The following is a 25943-nucleotide window of genomic DNA, read 5'->3' on the forward strand; positions in this document are numbered from 1 at the left end:
GGTCGGGGAGGGCTGGACAGCTGGGAGGCGGGAGCGGGGAGGGGAGCTGGATTGGGCCGGTCGAGCTGGAGGGGAGGGGCCGCGGGGGCAGCAGCGGCGGGGAAAGGTAAAGGGAGGAAAGAAGGGATAAAGAAAAAAGGGAAAATAAGCAGAAATAAGGCACAAAAGAGCAGAGATGCAGAAAAGAGCAGAAAGGTGAAAGATAGAAAGGGTAGAAAAACGAGTGAAAACGAGTGAAGTAGCAGAGGGAAAGAAAGGGAAAATGGACAGAAGTAAGGCACAAAAGAGCAGAGGTGCAGAAAGGGGAAAGATAGAAAGGGGAGAAAAACGAGTGAAAACGAGTGAAGGAGCAGAGGGAGAGAAAGGGAAAATGGGCAGAAATAAGGCGCAAAAGAGCAGAGGTGCAGAAAGGTGAAAGATAGATAAATATTGTGTCACAGATTTCACTTGTGCTTTTAAAAACTCACGCTCTTTGGGAAATTGCTGTCCTAAGCAGCCGAGTCATTGTTGTTGCGACACCGCTCTCCAGAAACACCCCTTGGCGCCGTCGCGCTAAAACCGGAGGCCACGCCCCTTCCGAGGCCACGCCCCCTAAAGCAACCACTACTTAAGACGCCGATTTTGGGCGCCAGGTAACTCACTGGTTGTTGTGCTCTTGAGGCGGAAGCCGGGAGCAAGGTATTGTTTTTAAATATTGTGTCACAGATTTCACTTGTGCTTTTAAAAACTCACGCTCTTTGGGAAATTGCTGTCCTAAGCAGCCGAGTCATTGTTGTTGCGACACCGCTCTCCAGAAACACCCCTTGGCGCCGTCGCGCTAAAACCGGAGGCCACGCCCCCTTCTGAGGCCACGCCCCCATTGACCCCACCTGAAGCTGCATAAATTATGTGCATATTCCGGACGCGCAGCGGACGAGCGCAGCGGGCGCGACGTTTGCGCGCCGAAGGCGCGCCTAAGGCAAGCCCGTCTGCGCCCGTCCGCGACCGCACGAGGCCAGAGGCCATCCCCCCTGCCCAACTACCGAGCCACATCATTACCTACAGCTCACACTCCCTTCGGCAACTTTACCAGCCTCCGACGCCATCCTGCCTTCACGCGTGGGACCCGTCAATAAAACATCCTGCCTGCAGCAATTGCAGCTTTCATTTCTCACCCCACCCCCCTTTGAAACCAAAAACATTCTCTATGCTACTGCTTAACTGTCGCTCACTCCCCAGACATTCTACGGAAATTCACCTTATGCTAGAGGAAATTAACCCAGATATTCTCTTTGCCACAGAGACGTGGTTACATGACCATTCGGAACCTGATCTAGTACAAGCTCTCCCGCCTGAATATCAAATTTGTCGCCTCGACCGCAAAAAGGGAACCGGAGGTGGCCTAGCAATAATCCATAAAGCTATTTACGAAGTTGCCTCCACCCCGGTGCTCCTCCCAGATAGTGAATGTCTCTCCTTCTCTATAAAATTCAGCCCTATTCATACCCTCTCCGGTATACTTATATACCGTCCGCCAGGACCCCAGGGCCCTTTCCTTTCAAAACTCGCCCCTACAATTGCGGACCTGGTGCTCAGCTCTGCTAACTACACAATCATGGGAGATCTTAACATCCATCTGGAAGACCCGACCGACCCCTCTGCCAGAGAACTTACATCAAGCCTACAAGCCTTGGAGCTACATCAACTTGTCCTCGGGCCCACACATCAAAAAGGGCATCTCCTAGATCCCATTTTCAGTAACTGTCCCAACCTTCTTACCAAAAACCCCTCCCCACTGCCCTGGTCTGATCATTTCCTCATCCCATTCACTTGGACCCCCCCCTCCCTCCCTCCTTCAAAACCCCCGACGACTCTGCTATCAAGGAACTGGCCAAAAATTCCCCTACCCGAATGGCAAACCTCCTTACAATGTTCGAAACCCCCTAACTCATCGCACCCTATTCAGGGGAACGATAACTATAACAGGTGGATCACCAACTCCTTAAATCTGGTACTCCCCATGAAAAGTCTTCGTCCCAAGCGGGGCAATCCAACTGCCCCATGGTACACAGACGATCTACGGAAGGCCAAACGCGCCTGTAAGCAGATGGAAAGAAAATGGCGCCTTCACTACTGCCCTGCAGATAAAATCAGTTACAGAGCAGCTATTAAAAATTATAAAGCAGACATCCAACAAGCTCAGGCCTCATTCTACGAACAAAAAATAGACAATGCGGCGAATAAACCCAAGGAGATTTACCGTATTGCCAAAACCCTCCTGCGACTTCCTGAGACTCCTAAAGTCCACAACAACACCCAGAACCATTGCGAGGAAATAGCGGAATTCTTCCATCAAAAAATAGAATTGATCAATTCCTCCTTCCCCCATCCCACCTCCCCGCCCAGAGACCCTACCAACATTGACCCTATGGTAGCCCCACCCAGTGTTCTCAACAACTTCCCAGCTCTTGACAAAATCAATCTGGAAAAGTATATGAGAATGGTAAAATCTGGATCCCCAACTGACCCAGCCCCTCCTAGGGTTCTCACCCAAATAACCAGCCAGATTTCACCCACCATCCAAGCTCTGCTCAATTCCTCCCTCAATACTGGCATCGTTCCCCCCCTATGGAAGAGAGCCATGGTCAAAGCACTATTAAAGAAACCTACTCTTGACCAATCAAACCCTTCCAACTACCGACCCATCTCCCTTCTACCCTGGCTCAGCAAAATTCTGGAAAAACATGTCAATTCTATTCTGACAGACTTTCTAGAATCCAACAACATACTGGACCCCACCCAGACAGGTTTCAGGCCCCGCCACGGAACTGAGACTGCCCTGATTGCAGTGACGGAGGAGGCAAGAAGGATCCTGGACGGTGGCGGCTCCACGGCCATCGTCCTACTTGACCTGAGTGCCGCCTTCGACACTGTAAATCACAGCATCCTAATCCATCGCCTCAGTAGGATTGGAGTGTCAGGAATGGCGCTCACCTGGCTGGAATCATTCCTCACAGACAGATCCTTCCAGGTATTCGAAAAGGAGTTTACCTCCTCTAGTAAACCTCTTAACTGTGGAGTGCCTCAGGGCTCCTCCCTGAGTTCCACCCTTTTTAATGTTTACCTCCGTCCCCTAGCTGATGTCGTCCGCCCTTTTGGGGTGAAAATTGTCACCTACGCGGACGACACTCAGCTGGTGGTAGCACTGGACCCCCCTCTCAACTCAAACCACAGCCTACACAACTGCCTGGAAGCTGTTGCGTCCTGGATGTCGGTCTCCCATCTAAAACTTAACGGGGACAAGACAGAGGTAATGCTCCTTGGAAACAACATCTCCAAATCCATCGATACCATCTGGCCCCTCTGTTTAGGTAGCCCCCCCCAACCTAAGGATCAAATTAAGAGCCTTGGGATCTGGCTCGACCGCAATCTCACCTTCAACTACCAAGCCACCAAACTAGCCGCCATCTGCTTTGGGCTGATGAGATTGCTCCGCAAGATTCTCCCCCTTCTCCTGTTTCACTCCAGACGAATCATGGTCCAAGGACTAATCCTGTCACGCCTCGACTGCGGTAACGCCCTATACCTAGGCGCCCCACAGTCCACAATGTCCAAACTGCAAGTTGTCCAAAACTGCGCAGCAAGAATCCTCTTGAACCTCCCTCGCCGATCCTCAGTAAAAGCCAGATTGAAGGACCTTCACTGGCTACCCATGAAAGCTAGAATAGAATTCAAGAGCATGTGCGTCGCGCACCGCTCCTACTGGGGAACAGGCCCCGCCATAAATCAACATTTGGTTGAAGCATACCATCCTCCTCGAGCCCTCAGATCCGCGACCTCCTACCTAACCTCCGTACCACGTATAAAAAGAGCCAGATGCGGAGGCCGCTCGCTTTCCTACAACTTGGCCAGGATCTGGAACACTCTACCACTCACAATCAGGTCAGAATCCAACCTGCTCACATTTCGAAAACTCCTAAAAACTTGGCTTTTTAATAAATCTCACACTTAACCCACCCTCTGCTCCCCCCACCCCCGCCCTACAGTTCAACCCTCCAGTTTGTCTACAGCGCTGGGACGCCTTTGGGTAGCCATCGCGCTTTACAAATTTTCATTCCATTCCATTCCAGAAAGGGGAGAAAAACGAGTGAAGGAGCAGAAAGAAAGAAAGGAGACAGAGGTCCACTGGACCACCAGGGATGAGGCGCAGGGAAACCTGCGGGTGGAGGAGGGCCTCGATCACCAACACTCAAGAGTGCAGGGACAGGTGCACCTCACTTAATGGTGGAGCTGCGAGGGTGGAAGAGCAATTTCACTGACAATGAGTCAGTGGTCTTGCTCGCCTGTCCCCGCAGTGGCCGCCATTAAGTAGGGGTCGGGGAGGGCTGGACAGCTGGGAGGCGGGAGCGGGGAGGGGAGCTGGATTGGGCCGGTCGAGCTGGGGGGGGAGGGGCCGCGGGGGCAGCAGCGGCGGGGAAAGGTAAAGGGAGGAAAGAAGGGATAAAGAAAAAAGAGAAAATAAGCAGAAATAAGGCACAAAAGAGCAGAGATGCAGAAAAGAGCAGAAAGGTGAAAGATAGAAAGGGTAGAAAAACGAGTGAAAACGAGTGAAGGAGCAGAGGGAGAGAAAGGGAAAATGGGCTGAAATAACACACAAAAGAGCAGAGGTGCAGAAAGGTGAAAGATAGAAAGGGGAGAAAAACAAGTGAAAACGAGTGAAGGAGCAGAGGGAGAGAAAGGGAAAATGGGCAGAAATAAGGCGCAAAAGAGCAGAGGTGCAGAAAGGTGAAAGATAGAAAGGGGAGAAAAACGAGTGAAGGAGCAGAAAGAAAGAAAGGAGACAGAGGTCCACTGGACCACCAGGGATGAGGCGCAGGGAAACCTGCGGGTGGAGGAGGGCCTCGATCACCAACACTCAAGAGTGCAGGGGCACCTAACTTAATGGTGGAGCTGCGAGGGTGGGAGAGCAATTTCACTGACAATGAGTCAGTGGTCTTGCTCGCCTGTCCCCGCAGTGGCCGCCATTAAGTAGGGGTCGGGGAGGGCTGGACAGCTGGGAGGCGGGAGCGGGGAGGGGAGCTGGATTGGGCCGGTCGAGCTGGGGGGGGAGGGGCCGCGGGGGCAGCAGCGGCGGGGAAAGGTAAAGGGAGGAAAGAAGGGATAAAGAAAAAAGAGAAAATAAGCAGAAATAAGGCACAAAAGAGCAGAGATGCAGAAAAGAGCAGAAAGGTGAAAGATAGAAAGGGTAGAAAAACGAGTGAAAACGAGTGAAGGAGCAGAGGGAGAGAAAGGGAAAATGGGCTGAAATAACGCACAAAAGAGCAGAGGTGCAGAAAGGTGAAAGATAGAAAGGGGAGAAAAACAAGTGAAAATAAGTGAAGGAGCAGAGGGAGAGAAAGGGAAAATGGGCAGAAATAAGGCGCAAAAGAGCAGAGGTGCAGAAAGGGGAAAGATAGAAAGGGGAGAAAAACGAGTGAAGGAGCAGAAAGAAAGAAAGGAGACAGAGGTCCACTGTACCACCAGGGATGAGGCGCAGGGAAACCTGCGGGTGGAGGAGGGACTCGATCACCAACACTCAAGAATGCAGGGGCAGAGGCACCTCACTTAATGGTGGAGCTGCGAGTGTGGGAGAGCAATTTCACTGCTCGATTAGAATATTAATACCAGAAATACTCGATGAAAACACAATGTAACCAAAATCAACTACACTGTTTGTAAATACTGTAGATTCTCTTGTTGAATTCAGGCCCTTCCGTCATGAAAAGAGCAGATAAATGTATTTTAGTGGCTGTTCAAAACTTTGCACTTATGTTCTTATAATCGTATGGCAGGAAAGCCTTTTCGAATGCTCAGTTCTGCATTCCTCCAAACAATGAGCTGGGACTGAGAAGGAGGTGGCGACTCCTCTCCTTTCTTGAGAGTCGTTTCCGTGTTCAATAACCACGGACAGCCACACAGGTGTACAAGGTGGAACCAGCAACATCACAGGTGCGGGAGGAAAACTGCAGGCTCAAGCCCTGATTTCAAAGTGCGGAGGGACAGTACAGCAGCGCTGACTGTAGCAGGTACGGGTTATCTATCTCCAGTAACTCAGCGAGGATTGTACCTTTCAGAAGGCCTCAGCAACAGGGGCTTGGTGTCTGCTGGGCATCGTTTTTCAGTGGGTATTGTTTGGTTGTACGTTGGCAACCGCAGCTCGGCCCTAAGGCAGAGGCACGAGACACGTATGTTATGTAACCGGATAGGTAAGACTGTGCGTGGATGACGGATCAGGCAGGGAACTTTGGCTCCAGGGAGAAAGTCGTGGCTGACAATTGTTTTTCTGGGTTCTTTGACAGCGACAGCCGAAACACATACGTCATCTGGTAATGGGTATGAGATTCACCTAGTTAGTATTGTAGGATATAAATAGGGAGAAAAGCTTTCGACACAGGAAGTCGCAGGGTCCCATTTAACCCCATAATGGTAGTGTTTTCTTCTCAGCTGAAAGGAGGGTGCATTTCACTTGTTTGCGTTAAGTCCTGCGACAGCCTTACTACGTCACTCAAGCGTTATTTTTTATTGTCACACGGTTAATTTGCTAGTATAAAAATGTGTGTTTTCTATTTAATTTTCTATTTAAGACATTCCTCATTTGCAGGCAATTACCATAGTTTTCACAAAGCAGAAGTGAGCAAATGGTTAATAAAAGCACCTCGGTGAATATCCTACTAGTTATCTGCATATCTCTGCCTTGGCTGTTGGACTTTGTATCGAAATAATTATCAACATTGTGCGTCCCCCTGGCGCCATATTCTCAGGTCCAACACTGCTTGTTAGGTCTTACAACTGTCGCTGCTGCTTAGGTTTATTTAAGCATTTTCGGCATCATGTTTTTTGCTACTCTTTAAAGAGTTAAATATAAAGGGAGTGGCAGAAGTACAAAAGGATAAATATTATAATAAGCACTGGCAAAAACAGGGCTGGTTCATAAATGACAGTATCTATAGTTACATTAATTATCCATCCACTCAGAGCTGGCTTTAACACTGGTTGCGCCCTGTGCGACAATGTTTTTTGGTGCCCCCAAATGACCACCTCTGCCACGGATTCCCTCCCTACCACCCTTTAACATTCTCCATAACCTCTCTCTCAGAGCACTTTACATATCACACACATTACACAGAGACAATCAATCATAGGTGTGTAAATCGGTGTATAGTAAATGTTACATAAAGACAACAAGGGGTCGATTCACATGTCATCCATACAGGTAGGCAGTATTGTTGAAGAGTACTGGAGAAGCACAAACTCTGAATTTAAAATGTAACACAATGGATTGGGGCTTTCTTTAACAACAAGAACTGATTTGTACCCAAATGAACGCTTTTTGCAACATTAGAATAATTAAAGTCTCGGGAAAGAACCCATATGATCTAATTCTAATATAGACCCTGAAGTCTGGACGCAGTTCTTTGATGACAGTTAATAGCTCACTGTAAACTGCAACTAGCAAAAGTAAGTCTCTGACAAAAGCAGTAACCCACTGACCTGTTTACATTATATTCACTTTGTGATCTGCATGCTACATGTTCTTTGCTGCAGACATATTAACCCTCTGCGATACCTTACCACGAATAAAAACACCCACAAGTCAAACCTTCTGCTAGACAAAACTCTGATCTCACCAGAGAGAACATTAATCACCAGAGTTTTCTTCACATTGTAATTGTTGACTGAAAATTGCTGGAGGCCAGGAAGCAGCAGCAAGTGCTTTTAAGCAAACAGGCGCCCCATGTGAAATCAGCACCCGGTGCAGTGGCACCAGTCGCACCGCCCTAGAGCTGGCCCCGAATCCACTTGCACTATAGTTGAATGAGAGCACCATCTTAAGACTGAAGAACAAGACAGAGGGCCTGATTCATAAACTAAATTTTGTAGTACGTAAGTAGTACTACAGTAGTACCGCATATTTATTCCAGAAAGCATTTCACAAATACACAAGTGTAAATTTATCCTCCTCATACTAGTTCTAAGAGGACATCCTCACACTTCACAAACTGCACTTTTAAAGGTACTACAGGAAAAAAGGGCCCAAAACAGTATTAAATGTACCCCAGCTCAGAGCCTGAGTAAGACCCGCACAACACTTTGCTAACCACTGGTACTGCAAAATCCTCCCATAGGAAATAATGGAGATAGTTTCCTACAATAAATTAAATTAACATATTTCAACTAGTGAAACATATAAATAAAAGTAATTTAATGTTAAAAAGTATCTAAAAATAAAACGTTTATTTTATTTGAAAACTTTGTAATTATTTTCTCAGAATTAGAAAATTAATGTAACATTAATTTTTTATTCGAATATAATTAAGAAATGCACTAACTCATGACAAATAAATATATTTTACTTTGTTAAAAGCACATGTAGTCTTTGGTAGACCACATGTGCATGCAGCAGAGAAACATCCTCTGGCAAAGGTACAAGAAAGAAATAAAGCAATTGCACACTCTTGTCTCTTGTATGTACCCTGTTGCCAGGGAGAAAATCCTGCTGCTTACTGTACTGTCCTGTTTGTGAGTTTTCGATGGCCTTTCCCCTAATTCCTTTGAGTGACAAACAAACGCAGGGAGGAGAAATACATGCAATGATAAGCAAGCAGGTAAGCAAACACTGACGCAGGCATAAGAAAAACAGCAGACAGGAATTGCAAACAGTGATCACAGTGCTCATGTAAAGAACTTCAATAGCTTCCAGTCAAGCTGTGAGCTGTGACTTAAGCCTGGTGTAGGAGTCAGCTGCAGGTCAAGAAGAGGGAGCGAGTGTTCGCAGATGTGAAGAGCAGCTGTTCAGACAAAGAGTGCAAAAATACTACACTCCAGGGGAGGAGTAAGACAGGAGAAGGTGGGGCATACACCCATAAGAAGCCACAGAGAATAACGCATTCCCGAAGGACATACACCAATCAGCAGCGAGGGCATGGCCAAAGCCCGTAGAAGTGAATGCAGCATGCCTCGCAGAGCACCTCATGCACACTGCTAGGCTTGACCTAAAAAGAAGAAGGGATCCATGTTGTTACCCTCCCTGAACATCCATAGACCATGGGAACCCATCCCTTTAGGGTCATTTGTGATAAAAAAAAAGTGAGGGGGTTGTGTGGCCCTCTTCCCCAAACCTTATCATCCACCATCTCCTGGAGGCAAACTCAACTTTAAATTGATCGGGCCTTTGGCTGCAGTAAATGCACTGGGTACCCCATCTCCTGGGGCCAGCTCACAGACTGTGTCCCATGGAGCATACCCCCCAAGGACACAGTACTTTCCGTGCCCACTTTTGTGTGGGCAGGAAAATATGTCTGCTCCCACCAGGCAGAAGCATTTTTTTAAATCTCCTGCGAGGTGAGAGCAGACTTGTCTTCCTGCCTGTAAGTTGAAGTAAAGTAACAACCCAGGCAAAATACAAGTACTGGCAAGGTTCAAGGTTTAAGTGAAAAGATTATGTAATGAACATGAAAAGGCATTGAAATAGCATTCAAAGATTGTATTTAATAAATCTGATTAAAAGTGTTATGAGGATAATCATCACATAGAAACAAATAAAAATACATTAAAAAGTCTATACAGTCAATATTCCCTGAGTTTGTATCATTCTTTATAAGTAAAAGAATTCCCAATAATGTGAAGGGAAGATGGATTTCGTCTACGCGTTTCGACACGTTGAAAGTGTCTTCCTCAGGACGCTACCATCTTGTAGCATATGTTGCCTTCATAAGGGTAATAGGAAAAACGGGAGAACATTTTGTGGAATAAGTCCAACTCTGATCTCTGCGAGAGGCTTCTTTTTCTGATGGCGGCTATGCTGTGATTCTTTTTGCTGGAGAATAGTGTCCGCAAGGGTTGCCGGTCATCAATTACGGAGAAGTAAAGGCTCAATGGCTGCAGTTGTTTGACGTTACGTGGCAGGGATAAGCACCATAAAGTATTTCGTCTATTTAAGGTTGAAACAAAGATATTTGATGGCTTGATAGAGTTTTTAACACATTCAAACGCTGATATGGAGTGTGTAGCAGCTAGGATAATTTGTAGGTTGTAGACGGTGTTAAAAACAAGACTATTGTCAGATACCGTTGTCAAGAGTAGCGGGTGCAAACCGTGATATAACGTGTATGGCAGCTTCGGTAATTTGGAAGTTGTTGGCGTACTTAAAAACGCGGCTATTGACAGGTATTGTGTTTAAAAATCGCGTTTGAAGACCGCAAGGATGTAACGGCTGTTTCTCGTGATCAGAATCAGATCTGCCTGTAAGAGCATGGTCAGGGAAGTCATATCTATTTTCACTCGGCAGGAGCCATACAAATGCTCTTGCCAGGTGGGAGCAGACTTCTGTTTCCCTGCCCGTGCTCCTGCTGGCAGAGAAATACTGATTTTCCTGCCCAAAGGAAGCATGCAGAAATAGCTGCTCCTGCAGGATGGGAGCAATGCTGACTCCCCTTGTATGCCCCTCCCCATAAAGGCCTGGGGGATGGGCTCCCTGCAGCCGCTTTTGGCTCAGGAAGTAGCCCATGTGCCCTCTACACTTTAGAAACATTGTTTGGCTCCTGGGGGTAAGCTCTCAGGGGCCAAAAGATCCTCAGAAAGTAGGTCCCACACCCCCTTCGTTAAAAAAAATGCCCCAGACAATGTTGGCCGAAGGCTAATGCTGTGCACAGCCAAAGGGCCTGTGTGGCTTGGAGTTGGGTAAGGGGGGTGTTGACCAGGATGTTGGCTTTACTTATGGAAATAAAATACTACATTGCATTTAAAAAACCTAGATATTCACTGAAAACACAAAGTTAAAGTAGCGTCATAGTTAGGATTAGCATTTGTTTGCAATGTTTTAAACGTACAAAACCACTGTAATTCACCAGTTATTGCTATCTCAAGTAGCTAATATTCGTGCCCTACGGTAACAATAACTCATGCCCTTGCGTTGCACTGCTAATTATCCCACATAAGACTCATGACATCTTTTATGACATCATTGAGATAGTGATTGATGAGCTAGGTACTTTAGTGTATGAGACATTGATGCTTGACATAGCTATAACTGCTGAATTTCAGTGGCTTTTGTTACTAGAAGCTATGTTTTTTCAGTAATTATATATATATATATATATAGATAGATAGATAGATAGATAGATAGATAGATAGATAGATAGATAGATAGATTTCACTGAAAAATCCACCACCACCATGCAGTTTTCTTATTAATAATTTTACAGCAAATGTTGGGGTTACATTATCATTGATGTTATAGAAGATGTTATGAACATTGTAATATGTGGGGTAATCAGCAGTGCATTGCAAGGGTGCAAGTTATAGTTACTTGATATAACTCTAACTGTAACTACTGAATTTCTATGGTTTTGAATATGTAAAATGTGATTCTAAACTATAACGTCCCTTTAACCTTTATTTTTTCAGTGAATTGCTACAGTTTTTAATGGTATTTCCTAACTATAATGTCCCTGTAACCTTTTGCTTTTTTAAAGAATTTTAGAATTTTTCAAAAATTATATTTGCTAACTAACCTCAGCTCTCAAATACCAACTGAATAAAACATGTTTATGCACCCTGCATGCCGTAGCAATGTTGGCTCCCCCCTGAAGGCAGGGAGCCGGCAGGGTCTGTGGTGGCATTGCGGCTCCCCCACAGCCAAACCATGCAAAGTGGGTGCCCTAGGTGGGCTCAAGAGCATACACCCTTTATTGGAATGGGCTCCAGTGGATGGGGTCCTCTGGGCTGATATCGGCTTGGGGAGGTGCGTCATGCACCACCCGCCATAATTTTATTTGCAAGTCCCCTGGTATGGGGTCTACAGAGCCAATATTGACCCTGGGAGGGGGCTATGTGTCCCCTCCCACCTAATAATATGGCCAGGCCTTGGGAATTGGGGTTCCTAGGGCCAAAATCGGCTGGGGGAGGGGGACTGTGTGCCCCCTTCCTTCTCTTGATATGGGTGGTGCTCGGGAAAAGGGGTCCCTGGAGTAAGAAATCACCCAGGGATGGCTGCTGCATGTGCCCTCCCCATTTAAAATATTGCCAGGGAGATTGGTTTTCTGGAGCCAAAATTGGCCTGGGGAGGGAGGCTTTGTGCCTCCCCCACATAAATTAAGCAATGGCCCCCGGGGATGGGGTTCTCTATGCAAATTATGGCCCAAGGCGGAAGGCTGTGTACCCCCTCACCTTAAAAATGTGGCAGGCCCCAGGGAATGGGGTCCCTGCCACCACAATCATCACAGGGAGGGGGCTGTGTAGCCCCCCCAGGGTTGGCTGCATGAGAAGGGTTCAGCTCTGTACAACATGGTGTTGGCCTCAGGTCCTGCCCCCTGCATGCAACCAAACCCACACCATGCACTCCCCATGCCATGCACAAAAGGGGTTGACTGCATTGCCTGACCTGCGGCCAGGCTCTACAGGCAACCCCCCACACTCAGCTAATAAGATGTGTGGTGTGGGATACACTGCAAGCGGGGGTTTTGCCGTAGGACCTAGCCACTGGCCAAACTCTGCTGACAACCTCCTGCTGCCCATGGTCAAAGGCTGCGCATAGCGTGGGGTTGGTTGCATGCCTGTGGTTGGCCTCAGGGCAGTTGGATTAACATATGGTATTTTTATTACTTTACAAAAGCCGTATCAATTCACTGGAAAACACAGGTTACAGGATGTTATAATTAGTTTTTGCCATAAAAAATCATAGAAATCCACTGAAAAAAACAAAGATTACAGGAATCTAATAGTTAGGAAATATCAATAAAAAACATAGAAATTCAGTGACAAAACTGAAGGTTACAGGGACATTATAGTTAGGGTCACATTTACACACACAACCACAGAAATTTGGCAGTTATAATAAGAGTAATGTGAAGTAGCTATAACTCATGCACTAAGGTAACTACAACTCGAGCCCTCGCTATACACTGCTAATTTACCCACATAATACAATACGCATAACATTTTCTATGACATCATTAATAATGTTTCTCCAACATTAGACATAAAATAATTAATAAGGCAAGTGTACATGGCGGGCAATAGTTATAGTTACCTTAGGGCATGAGTTATAGTTACTTGAGATAACTCTAATTATAACTGCTGAATTTCTACGGAAACACGCTAGTGACAAAAAGCAGTTGCAGTATTATGGCCTAAATTTTGTTCCGTTGAATGTTTGGCGAGGAGACAGGTTACGTAAATTGCGGAGACTTGAGTCACACTATATTATAGATTTGCTCACCAAATTCCCAAGAGGATTAAATAGTGGGGAGGAATTGGCCTCACATATAGGATCATGAACTGAAAATACATCATGGGATCATAAAGTAGACATAGTGAGCAAATAATGAACTGTATGAACTTGAAGGTGTTTCATGAGTATGAATATTTAATGAATTTTTATGGATATAATGCGTACAGTGAAAGCCTTCTGAACCAGACGTGTTTCTTATTTTGATTTTGTGACTATGAAATGGTACAGTATAAAATAGTGCATCGATAAGAGGTTCATAAGAAAGAATGTGTGCCGATCCACGGCAAGGTTATTAGTGACACCATGGTGGATACTTCATTAAGTAAGGTCGATACACGGCATGATGAAATGTTTGTAAATAGTGATTACCTACATATTGAACTGCTTACAATTATGTATGCCATAATGGTGACTTAGGATGCGAATAATGTCAATCATTGAGTGAGCGCCTCTATTTTGAATTGTGACACTACAATATGGTGCCCATGTTTCTGCATATAATTTATTGAGGCCGTTATACGGCTCAAAATGATGTTTGTAAATATTGTAAATATCGGTATTTCAAAAGCATATCATTTGATTAACTGAATTATCTACATAAATAATGCAGTATACTGTGGCACTTGCGGATAACATCAACGTTTTTTGCAATACGGAGTGTCTCCATCTGAATTGTAGCTATATCTGACACTATAAGATGGCGCCCAGTTTCATTTAAGGATATTAGTCCCTTTTTTTGTTGATGCACAGATGAAATGCATTTTAAACATGGCCTCTTCCGGTATGTCAACTACCACCGAAGAAGGCAGATGGCCGAAATGCGTTTATTGCTGGCTACGAAATAAAGTTTCCAAACAACCCCGTGAGTGCAGAGTTTTCTTCTCCTTAACTGAAGGAACAGAGCAACAATAATTTGCGGATACCTCAGCTGCACACTTGCACCAGCCCGAGAGTGCTTCACATGGAGGTGGAGCTTGAGCGGATATATAAATATATGTTTCTTCTTAAAAAACGAAGGAATTTGAGGCTATATATATATCTATATATTTTATATATAGATATATATATATATATATATATTCACTGAAAAAACCATAGGTTTCACACCAGTTATAGTTAGCTGGAAATTTTAATGACATAAAACCATTGAAATTCCACGTTATAGTTAGTTGGACTCACTATAACTTGCGCGTGTAATGCACTGCTGATGACGTCACATATTACATCACTCATGACATGGTCAGTGACATCACTCATGACATCACTCATGACACCATTCAGTGAATGTGTGCCTTTCTGAAAAATAAATATGTTTTATATATCTATATGTAAAGGTCGATGGAAGAATAAATGTTAAAATAAGTGTCTTAATGGATGTTTAAAAAAAATTTGATTGGTTAACTGGCTTATTAAGTGTATTTTAGTGAATACATATATTAGCGAATATTGTTTAAATATTTAAATGTTTGTATCAGTGTTTCACTTTGTGTATAAGTGGCTGCATGGGTTAATGAGTAGCTACATGTGTGTGTATATGGGTTATTAGATGTTTTTTTAAGTATCAGTATGAGTGTCTGTATGGTTTGGTGGGGGTATTACTTAGCACATAGATGCATCAATGACTGACTCACTGTTTGTATGTGTTTGGAAGACGGCATATGTGCAGGACTGTATGGATGGATGAGTGTTTATATGTGTGTGTTAGTGAGTGAATGACTGTCTCACTAGTGTCTTTATCAGTAACTACATATGTTTTAATCTAGTATATGTGAGTATTGATGTATATAAGTGAGTATATGTGAGAGTGAGAGATTGTAAGAGTTCCTGTTTAAATAAGTATGTGTTTCTATAAGTGATTGTTTAAGAGAGTAAGTATGTGTAAGTTTCCTTAGAAGTAAGGTGGTAGTGTGTGTATAGCTGTATATAATCAAATAAATGAATGATCAATAGTTTATTTGCATGTGTGAGTATGTGTGTGAGCAACTTTTGGAAGACTGTCGATGTGTTACAGGATGTATAGGTGTATCACTACATATGATGAGTGAGTATATGTATGAGTGACTATATAGAACTGTTGGTGAATTAGTGGATGTGTATATAAATGGTGGAATTACTGAATTTGTTGTTGTAACTGGTATGGGTATCTCCTTTTTTTGTAAATTTTAGTTTCTATTTTTGAATATGTGTTTCAAGGGTTACAGTGAAAGGAGGTCTGTCACTCTGTCACAAGGATGGTGTCATCAGTGATGTCATGAGTGATGTCACTGACCATGTCATGAGTGATGTAATATGTGACGTCATCAGCAGTGCATTACACGCGCAAGTTATAGTGAGTCCAACTAACTATAACGTGGAATTTTAATGGTTTTATGTCAGTAAAATTTCCAGCTAACTATAACTGGTGTGAAACCTATGTTTTTTTCAGTGAATTTAATAGGTTTTTTAAATGCTATTTCCTAACTATAACTGGTGTGAAACCTATGTTTTTTTCAGTAAATTTCATAGGTTTTTTAAATGCTAATTCCTAACTATAACTGGTGTGAAACCTATGTTTTTTTTCAGTGAATTTCAAAGGTTTTTTAAATGTTAATCCCTAACTATAAGTCTCAGTTTATAAGTAAGACTGTTAGCGCTCTAGTTGTTCTTTAGAACACTCTGTGACATTCTGTCATTGGGCTATATTTGGGCTACATCTGGCTGATATTTGGGCTCCATTTGGTTTTTTTTTGTCTCTGGTGGCCATCTTTAGGCTACATTGGGCTACATTGGGCTACATTTGGGCTACATTTGGGCTCAAACATATATATAGCCCAATGTAGCAGAATATATATATTTTTCAAAGTTAATTTTCGTAAAAACCACTTGAGCATATATCTTGAGACATAGCAAAGGCACATCGGGCTGCCAGTCCCTACAATTTTGCCAATTTTTTTTTTGTATATATATATATTTTTTTTTTTTTTAAATTTGCCTTGGAGCGCTCCCGGTGCGTGCCCCGGTGAGCGCCCTGGAAAGCGTAGTTTTATGAAGCGCCCCGGGGCGCGCACTGGGAAGCGTCCCGTAAGCGCCAATATCGCGAGCGAAAACATAATCGTGACGTATCGCGTAGCCACGACCGCGTGATACGCACGGCGTAAACGCACCCGGAAGCACTCAAGCGAATACGAACGCGCAACGTAGACGTCCGACGCGTTTACGCGACGCGCCCCTGGGCGCGCCCCGGGGCGCGTAGCATAAGCGCGTCGGGTCATGTGACCTGAAAATTACACTTTTTATTGGTTCATAACAGTTTTGGTTTCATAATGATGCAGCCCCTGGTCATGTGACCTGAAAATAACACTTTTCATTGGTTCAATAATTTTTTTTTTCAAAAGGATGAAAGACCCCACCTTTTTTCCTTATTCTGACTTTGTCCTTTGACTTAGGAAGACCTGTTTGTACCTCTCTGTACCTTTTTGATCTTTATAATGGCTTCAGTAGCAGCAGCAGCTGGTGCATCTGCACCACCACCACCACCACAACCACCAAGAGGACCACCACAAGATTTCATTGGTGGTCTACAAGAGGAGGAAGATGAGGAGGAGGAGGAAGAAGGGAGAAGATGGCTTGATGAACAAAATACCCCATACCAGCCAAGACCACACATTATATGGGAGTTTTTGTTCCATCCCACAGGGGAAGAAAAAAGTAAATGCAGCCAAGGTGACTTGCAAAATCTGTGGCGTGGAACTTTCCAGGGGAAACCCGAACAAGAAATATTCATTTGGAAACAACACGATGATACACCACATGCAGCGCAAGCATCCAATAAATTATTCTGCTGCAGAGATGAGGAAACTGGCCAGTAACCCTCCCCAATCCACAAGCACAACCTCAAAAAGGAAGCAACCCACTCCGTCTGCACCAGAGGAAAGTGAGACGATGCCGTGCATTCAGCCACGATTTGCATATTTCCGAATTATCTGTAAATATTGTGGGAAGACCATCTCCTACGGAGAACAAAGCGTAAAGCTCATCGTCCTTGCTGGGGACAACCATAAATGTCCCAATCAACCCTAATTATTTCTTTTCTTTTTTTGTTGCTCCAGTTGAGCCATTTTCAATTCCCTGTTTTTTCATTTCTCCCCATGAAAAATACACAAAAAATATAAAACTGTTCAGAAAACCCCCAAAAAGTACAAAATGTTCAAAAAAACAATAACAAAAATATAAAACAACAAAAAGAAGAAAAAAAACAGTTCTTTTTAGAACTACCTCCAATTTATAAAAAAAGGCTACATTTTTAAAAAACTCAATTATTAATTTTTCCCCATGGGACGCTCCCCGGTGCGCGTACCGGGCGCTCCCCCATCAAACCTAGGGGGTCAGGGGGGTCTATCCCTGCCCCCTTATGGTCATTTCCCCCTTTGATTTTTCCACCTCTTATGTCTCGATTTTACCGAGACACAAGATGGCGGCCGCTCCGGACTGTTTCGAATGTTTACAGACACCCGAGAGCCAATCAGCTTTCTGTGCGCAAGTCGCGTGGCGCGCCCGGAGCGCTCCCCGGAGCGGGTACCAGGGCACTGCCATAGATATATATAGATTTTTTTAACCTAAATTACTCAAAATCCACTGGAGCACATATCTTGAGACATAGCAAAGGCACATCGGGCTAACAGTCCCTACAATTTTGCCAAGTTTCGTGGAAATCCATTCAGCCGTTCGGGTTAAAAGTGAGTTCGACCGCCCTATGGAAATTTACATGGGGAAAACGCGTTTTGGGACCCCTTTTTTATCTCGGCCCCCGCTTGACGCATCCCCCCCAAACTTTCAGGGAAGGACCGGAGCTCGACAAGGCCATTTTGAGGAAATTTTCAGGCTGAATTCCTCAACCGGCGCCAAAGTTATTCCAAATAGAATTTTGAGATTTTGCATTGAAAAAAATCCTAACTATAACTACCTACTGGCGACATCCAGTCCAGTAGGTAATATATATATATATATATATATATATATATATATATATATATATATATATATATATATATATATATATATACCGACGACTCGTTGGAGGCATCACTTGGTGTTTGGTGGGTCCCTGCACTACATGGGTCCCTGCGGCGAACTACAGTATCCAGCATGCAACAGAGGAGCAGGCACAGCGCAAGGAGATTCACACACCTGTGAGGCATAGAAGGGGCGTAACCACGTGACTTGGGAGTGGTCACAGCAAGATAAAACTTTACAGCAAAGAGCCCCTCAAAGGAAGACAAACTGAAACAGGCACTGAAGAGTCCATTTTAAGGACGAAACGCGTCTGCCAAGCGTTTCAGCAATTTCCTTTCAATGCTTGCGCAATTTTTAATCAAATAAAGCAGCTTTTCCAGTCCCCCGGAGCATGGTCACACTCTTTTCCAAGGCTTGGGAGAGAGATTGGTGTGGATATATATATATATATATATATATATATATATATATATATATATATATATATATATATATATATATATATTTCCAAAAGGTTGTCCAGAGATGAAGCCGCACTCCGTGGTTAGGTGAGGTAACAACCTTTATTTCAAAAACAGGCTGCTTCCCAATCTGTAAATTTGTCCCTCGGTCTGACGCGTTTCAGGGATTCCTTCCCTTTCTTCAGAGACCAAACACGAGCAGCCTTCGTTGTGTGCGCCTGCACTGTCCTCTGCACACAAATGCAATTTACAAGTTGGCCTCAGGTGTGCCATTTTAATTGATTTCCTTGCGCAATGTGTTCTGGGGCCTGCAGTTCATTCTTGCACCTTTTGCCCCTCCGGTGGGTTGGTTGCTTGTGTTATTTAAAAAGGGACCAATGCTGCAGCCCTCCAGTGAGCCTCTGATTGAAACACAGTCTGTTTAATTTAATTTCCTTCCCACGCCGATTGTAAGGGGAAACAGTCTCCCCCCACGCAAACCCAGTCCATTGTAGAGGCGGTGCGTTGCTTTCACGGCCTGGAACCGCCGTGAGTAATTATTTCCAAAAGGTTGCCCAGAGATGAAGCCGCACTCCGTGGTTAGGTGAGGTAACCACCTTTATTTCAAAAACAGGCTGCTTCCCAATCTGTAAATTTGTCCCTCGGTCTGACGCGTTTCAGGGATTCCTTCCCTTTCTTCAGAGACCAAACACGAGCAGCCTTCGTTGTGTGCACTGTCCTCTGCACACAAATGCAATTTACAAGTTGGCCTCAGGTGTGCCATTTTAATTGATTTCCTTGGGCATATATAAAACAAAAAAGGTTGCCATGCATGAAGACGCTACTCACGGGGAGTAATCACCTTTTAATTGAAGACTTGCAGTTGTAACATCCTCCCACAGCAATTGTTTTCAAAAGAACCTGAAGCGTTTCAGGCACAACTGTCCTTGTTCACAGGCTGAGAAAAAGAGGACCAGCAACTGCATTGTGGAACACCTAATAATGTCTCTCAAGTCCCGCCCCGGTGGGTGTATGCAAGATTGCATGCTGGTACTTCTGGTTCCACAGTCAATCACTCCTAAGTGGGTGCTGCTGTGCCTCTCAAATTGTTAAATGTCTCCCCCCAGTTTGTTGATTTGAAGAAGGAGAAACTGATTACACTGCCCATTCATTGTCATTCAACCTGGGCCCCCAATTCCTACAGCGCCTTGGTTTCAAGTCGCCACAGATCCGCACTAGAAGCAGTAGGGCTTCTTTGCGGCTGGACCGGCTAATAAACATCAAACAAAAATGTTTGCCCTGCATGAAGACGCCATACACGGGGAGTAATCACCTTTTAATTGAAGACTTGCAGTTGTAACAGCCTCCCACAGCAATTGTTTTAAAAAAACGATGACACATTTCAGACACAACTGTCCTTGTTCACAGGCTGAGAAAAAAAGACCAGCAACCGCATTGTGTAACGCCTAATAATGCCTCTCAAGTCCCGCCCCAGTGGGCGTATGCAAGATTGCATGCTGGTACTTGTGGTTCCAAAGTCAATCACTTCCCCCACGGTCCCCAACATAGAGGCAAGGCCCCCGGGGATGGAGTCGCCAGGGCCAGAAGTGGCCTGGGAAGGGGCCACTCGACCCCCTCCCAAATAAGTAATAATTTTTTTTTAAACATGGAAAGGCCGGCCCCGGGAGATTGGGTCCCCAGGGCCATAATTGGCCGGAGAGGGGGGCCTTATGGGCCCCCTCCAAATATTAAAAAAAAGTATGGCCGTGCCCCGGGGGAAGGGGTCCCCAGGGCCAAAATTGGCCTGGGAGGTGGGCCACAAGGCCCCCTTCCCATTTTTCCCAAAAAATAAGTACAAAGGGGTCACCCGGGCCACAAAATGTAAAAGAAGGGCGGCCACACAGCTCCCCCTTGTTAAAAATATGTAAAAATAAAAAAACGGTGAAATGCCAGAGGACACGCCCTGTTTCTCTTTCTCCACCACTCGGCAAACGCACCCCATGGCACGTTTTAAGTTGGGGGATTAAGTCACCTTGAACACTGAGGGTCCCCGGGGGCCAACTAGCCCACCCGGTACCTCCAGAAAGCGCCACACAGCTGCGAATGCACACTCTTTGCAAATGCCGTGAGGGAAACAGCTGCCGTTCGAGGGAACTGGATACGGTAGGGGGGCAGCGGAAATGTCCTCCGTCCAATTAGTGATGCGGTCGATCCTCGTGGTCCTATGGCCCTAGTTTCCTGACTCATTCGAAAGCACACATACGTCGTGAGAGATTCACTCTCTGCACTGACGATCCCCACGAGGATCGAATGCATCCTACCCGAGTCACAACAGATGACTTGCAGCACTGCCTCATCCAACAACCCTGTCCTGAGGATGATCCTAACTTAACAGGATCAAAACGTCGTCGACTCCCCAGCTAAATTCAAAAGGCGCTATCTACATGTGACCACCTTCAGAAATTATGAATTTGTGTTCCAATTTAGGATCATGTCACTTTGTATTCCACCACTGTATATATATTTCACACTCAGTATTTCCTGCGCAGTTCACGCTGAGCACCTTTGTCACTTGCGTCGCTTTTGTGCACACTACTTGCACCTTTCTGCACCAAGTACAATTTGGGTTGTATTAATAATTTTAGTCACAGTGCTGATACTATTTATGTCCTGTTTCTCCCGTGTTGTACATAAATATGATGCTCATGGCACATACAAATGGATATATTGAGTCTCTTGTTTCTCTTCTTGATAATGTTTATTACATATCATATTTAATTGTCTAAATGAACTACACCTGTTGGGATACTGTTTGTTTAGTATACATCCCCCAGCAGCCACCAGGGGAACCACGTGAGTCCAGCGGCAGCCCTCAAAGCGTCCGGGGCCGGCAGAGGCCGGGCTGGGCCACTCCCCTAACGTCTAATCAAGCGGTTACAATATTGAGAAGGTACTGTCCAGAACTATCTGCGGATTCATTAGAACATTTGTACTATTTAAGTTTTTAGTTTGCATTTTTTGTTTGCTTATTGATTTTAACTGACATTACAGATAATGGCAAGAAAACGGGGAAATAAGAATCCTGTGGAAAATGTATGCAATACCTTGGACACATACTTAGGTAAAGTAGTCAGTGACCTGACTAAGGAAATCGATCAAACAGGCAGACGATTATCTTTAAAGTCCAATGTAGCGCTTGGAGATAAAACCAGGGAAGAGTTCAATCTGACAAATACAGAAGATACACCGAATATAGGGACACCAATTATATTGGAAGATGTTATTATTCATGCTGACGATGTAGTCGATACTAGCCAAGAACTTTCACGCATCTCGAAGACACCCTCGCTGCCCACACTGGATACACTAGCCACCATTTCCCCTACACTGCCTTCAAGGGATATAGCTACTAAGAGAAAAACAGGCAGCCAAGGAGTTATTAAAACAAAGAGAGCTAAAAAACATTTCACCCGTGGGAGTGTAGCAATAGCAAACAAAGAAATGAAGCCTAATGATGTAGCAAGAAGTTTGGATATAGATGTTATTTTTGATAAGTTGATTGTATTGTTAAGACCACTGCACGACAGAATAGACAATATAGCCAAAGAGGTACACAAACTTAGCGGCTGTATAGCGAAAATTTATACTTAAATAGAAAAAGGTAATGAGGGTATCTGCAAAAAAGGTGGGGGTGAACTTAAAATGCTCCCTGTTAAGAATGGTTATATTCCCATAATTAGTAAGAACAAGGAAGGTAATGGGAAACACATTCACACAATAGAATTGGCAGAAAATTCTAAACGTCCATCAATAGAGTATGCAGCTATAACCGATTGTGAAAAAGAAGAAAGATATGTAATAATGTTTGAAGGTAATAACTTCCCAGCACTAGCTACAGAGCAGTCAGATGATAAAAATAATGTCTCTACATCACCCCCAGTTATCAATCTACCCCTTGAGTGTGGGCCATATGTAGCGGTTTTGGTAAATGTGCCTAAAGAAAAAAGATCAATGGGAGAATCAAGCAACATTAAGAAATAAAACGACTCACTGGTTGTCTGAGAAATGTGGTTTCCCACTCGCGGGTGTGAATCAAATATTATTAACCCAGCGTGTGGGTTGGATAGGGACCTTGAAGAAAAAATTAGAGATAGATTGCATTATAATTAATTTTAAATCTCCCGCTTGGGCAGGAGAAGTATTGGCAAATGCTCCCCCCATCCCAATGGGAATACAACATGACTCTTTTGCCACTGGGTTACTTTTATAGACATCTAATGGGAAACCTTGTTCAACGCGATACCATTTGTAACCCCAAACCCAAGTACCAAACTTTCTTACCACCACCACCATTACTCCCACACACAGGTATCCCCACATTTAACAGGTACCAGATATTGAGGTCCAAGGAGGATAACGATTGACTTATAAAATGTGAGAGAAACTCATCAATATCAGCTTTAGATCCCGTTGGGAATAATTTGGGAACAAGTTACATCAAACAAATAGCCATGGATAATTTGGAACACACTTTGATAAATGCTATGCAGCATGATAATATACCTTCTGTGGTATCTCCCGGAAATACTTTGTTAACATCTAATATAGCGGGGATAATAATAAACCAGTCTCTGCCTAGTAAGGCTATAGCAGAATCTATTTTTAATATGTGCACATGGCCTGAGGACCCAATTGTAATATCAAATGTAGTTAATCAACAAGAGGGGGGCATGACAAACAATCAAGAAGGTTATACCTTCATGAGCTTGAATATAGCAGGCCTGAATAGCAAGTTAAATACACCACACTGGAAAGATCTTATCACGTCAAAGTATGACGTAATTTGCTTACAGGAAACCTGGCATAAAGACCCAGTCTACGTAGAAGGGTATACTGCGAATTGGGTTAAAGCGGCTGTCTCTACCTCTAGCAGGGCAAAGGGAGGTCTGCTGACACTTGTTTCTAATAAATTAACAGAGTGCAAAATTATTTCTTGCATAACTACAGGTTATAATTGTCAGTTAACCAGACTTATATTTAATAGGGGAAAAGATTTGCTGCTATTTAATTTCTATAACAACAACTTTAGTAGGAATATAGGTTTTATCCACGATATTTATTTATTACTTTATTTCGGCCAATTTGGCCATAAAAGTCACATACATACATAGAAAATCAGGCAGTAAGCATGGCAGTAATTAAGAAAATGGTACACGTAGAAAGAATAGCTTTTACAATTCATATTTTAAAAACAAACACGCAATATTTTTCATTTCAAATTTAAAAATATGTAAAAATATTAAAAATATAAGGGTTATGTAAACATATACACTTTTCCAACTCAAAGTACATGTCCTTGTTTTTTACGGGTTATGTAAGCAGAATATAGAAATGTACTTATGCTAAATACAATGTACTGGGTTGAATTACTTTTCATGATCCTGAAGGCTATTGAGCAGGACCTAGTTCCCAAGAGGTTACACATTGGTTTTAGCCATTTCTTTCTAGCATTCATGTATGCGCTACAAACAAAAAACATGTGAACCTCATTCTCAGAACAGACATTGGTACACATAGGGCAACACCCAGTTTTAACATTAGATTCTCCCAGTCTTTTTTGTGCCCATCTTTCGGTATTGTAATTCAGCATAAATATCCCGTATCTGAACTTTAAGTAAAGGGTTTTTGCAATGGGTGGCTCAATCTCGTCCAGGAATGATTCAAAACGGAACTCATCCTTAAAAGATAAGAAAGCCTGGACTGCGGAACCAACACTACTTCCATCCACTAATTTTCCGCTCATGTGGGTCCAGAAGGCTCGCTTAACTACTAGTTTGGAAAATGTGGGCATTTTGTCTGGAGTCTCCCACATTGAATATAAGCCCAGGAGTGTAAACCATTTTTTAATATGCACTAACCAATGGATGGAGTTAAAAGAATCAAGAGTCATCAGTTCTTGCAGGCCATTTCTATATTCTATCAGCTCTGGAGTAGTCCAAAGCCTAACCCAGAATAATAATGGCCTTAGGATAACTAGATGGTCTGTTCTCCTGAAGTTCAGGTCAAGTTGGAGAGGTAAAAGGGGTGTACTATTAGGAACCCTTACAGAAGCACGCATGAATTTATTGTCCAGAATTTGAAAACTATTCTTTGCCCACGGGCCCCATATCTCTGCTCCATATAGCACAGCAGATTGTATTTTAAATTTAAAAAGTTCTAAAACCGGGGTTACACTTTTGCTTGTGCTAGTATTCATTTTGCATAAAATTGGTTTGACGTTTTGGGCATATGATATCTTACTTTTCTCAATTTGGGGTTTCCAACTTTGCTTGGAATCGAGTACAACACCCAAATAGGAAAAGTTATCCACAGTACCTAGTTTTTGGCTATTCAAGGTCAGAAGCCCTCTATCTGGCATACTGGGATTTAATGACATGCATTTTGTTTTATTAGCATTAATTTCCAAGCCCTTTGTCTGGCAATAGCAGCTGAAGGAATTAAGGAGTGCCTGGAGGCCCTTTTTTGTTTGAGATATAAGTATTGTATCGTCTGCGAAGAGCAACGCAGGCACCCTTACACCATTGAGCTGCGGCGAATCATTAACACAAGCATTCAAATATTCAGGGACATCATTAATAAACAGAGAGAACAAGGTAGGGGCCAGGACACATCCCTGGCGAACCCCGCGTTCAATGGGAATGTTGCGTGTCAACTCGCCATTAGGGCCCCACCTGATGTTTGCGAAGTTGTCAGCATGCAGCTCGACTATTTGGGCTAGGAGGCATCCCGGTAAACCTATTTCTCTTAAAGTTTTCCAAAGTAGACTGCGTGGGACAAGATCGAATGCAGCCCTCAGGTCAACGAAGGCTACATACAGGTGACCTTTTTTGAGTTGCACATACTTCCAAATCAAACAGCAAAATCGAAAAATTTGGTCTATAGTGCTGGTCTTACTCCTGAAACCAGCTTGGAATTTGGAAATTATGTTCGAATCTTCAAGCCAGTCGTTGATCCTGAATAGCAAGTGTTTAGCATATAATTTTTGGAGCGTGTCCATCAGACTAATTGGTCTGTAGTTAGAGGGTATCAGTCCATCCCCCTTTTTAAATATTAACACAACCTCCGCTGCCCGCCAACTGTCCGGAAAGTTGCAGTTTGAGGATAAAACATTGAACAGACGGTTCACATAGGGGGCCCAGACGTCAACTTCGTGTTTGTAAAGATCCCCCGGTATTTTATCCGGACCAGGGGCTTTGGTGTTT

General features: G+C 43.9%; 1 protein-coding gene across 1 annotated transcript in view; it reads left to right on the forward strand.

Moving 5' to 3' along the window:
• The first annotated feature begins 5927 nt into the window (after positions 1-5927).
• Positions 5928-25943, forward strand: part of LOC147685065 (GTPase IMAP family member 8-like) — a 278533-nt gene continuing 258517 nt past the window's right edge. Inside the window, exon 1 of the mRNA XM_086940946.1 lies at positions 5928-6044. The gene's annotated coding sequence lies outside the window, so the exon portion shown is untranslated. The remainder of the gene's footprint in view (positions 6045-25943) is intronic.

This window comes from Lissotriton vulgaris, chromosome 10, assembly GCF_964263255.1.
Source record: "Lissotriton vulgaris chromosome 10, aLisVul1.2, whole genome shotgun sequence".
In the NCBI taxonomy this organism is placed as follows: Eukaryota; Metazoa; Chordata; class Amphibia; order Caudata; family Salamandridae; genus Lissotriton; species Lissotriton vulgaris.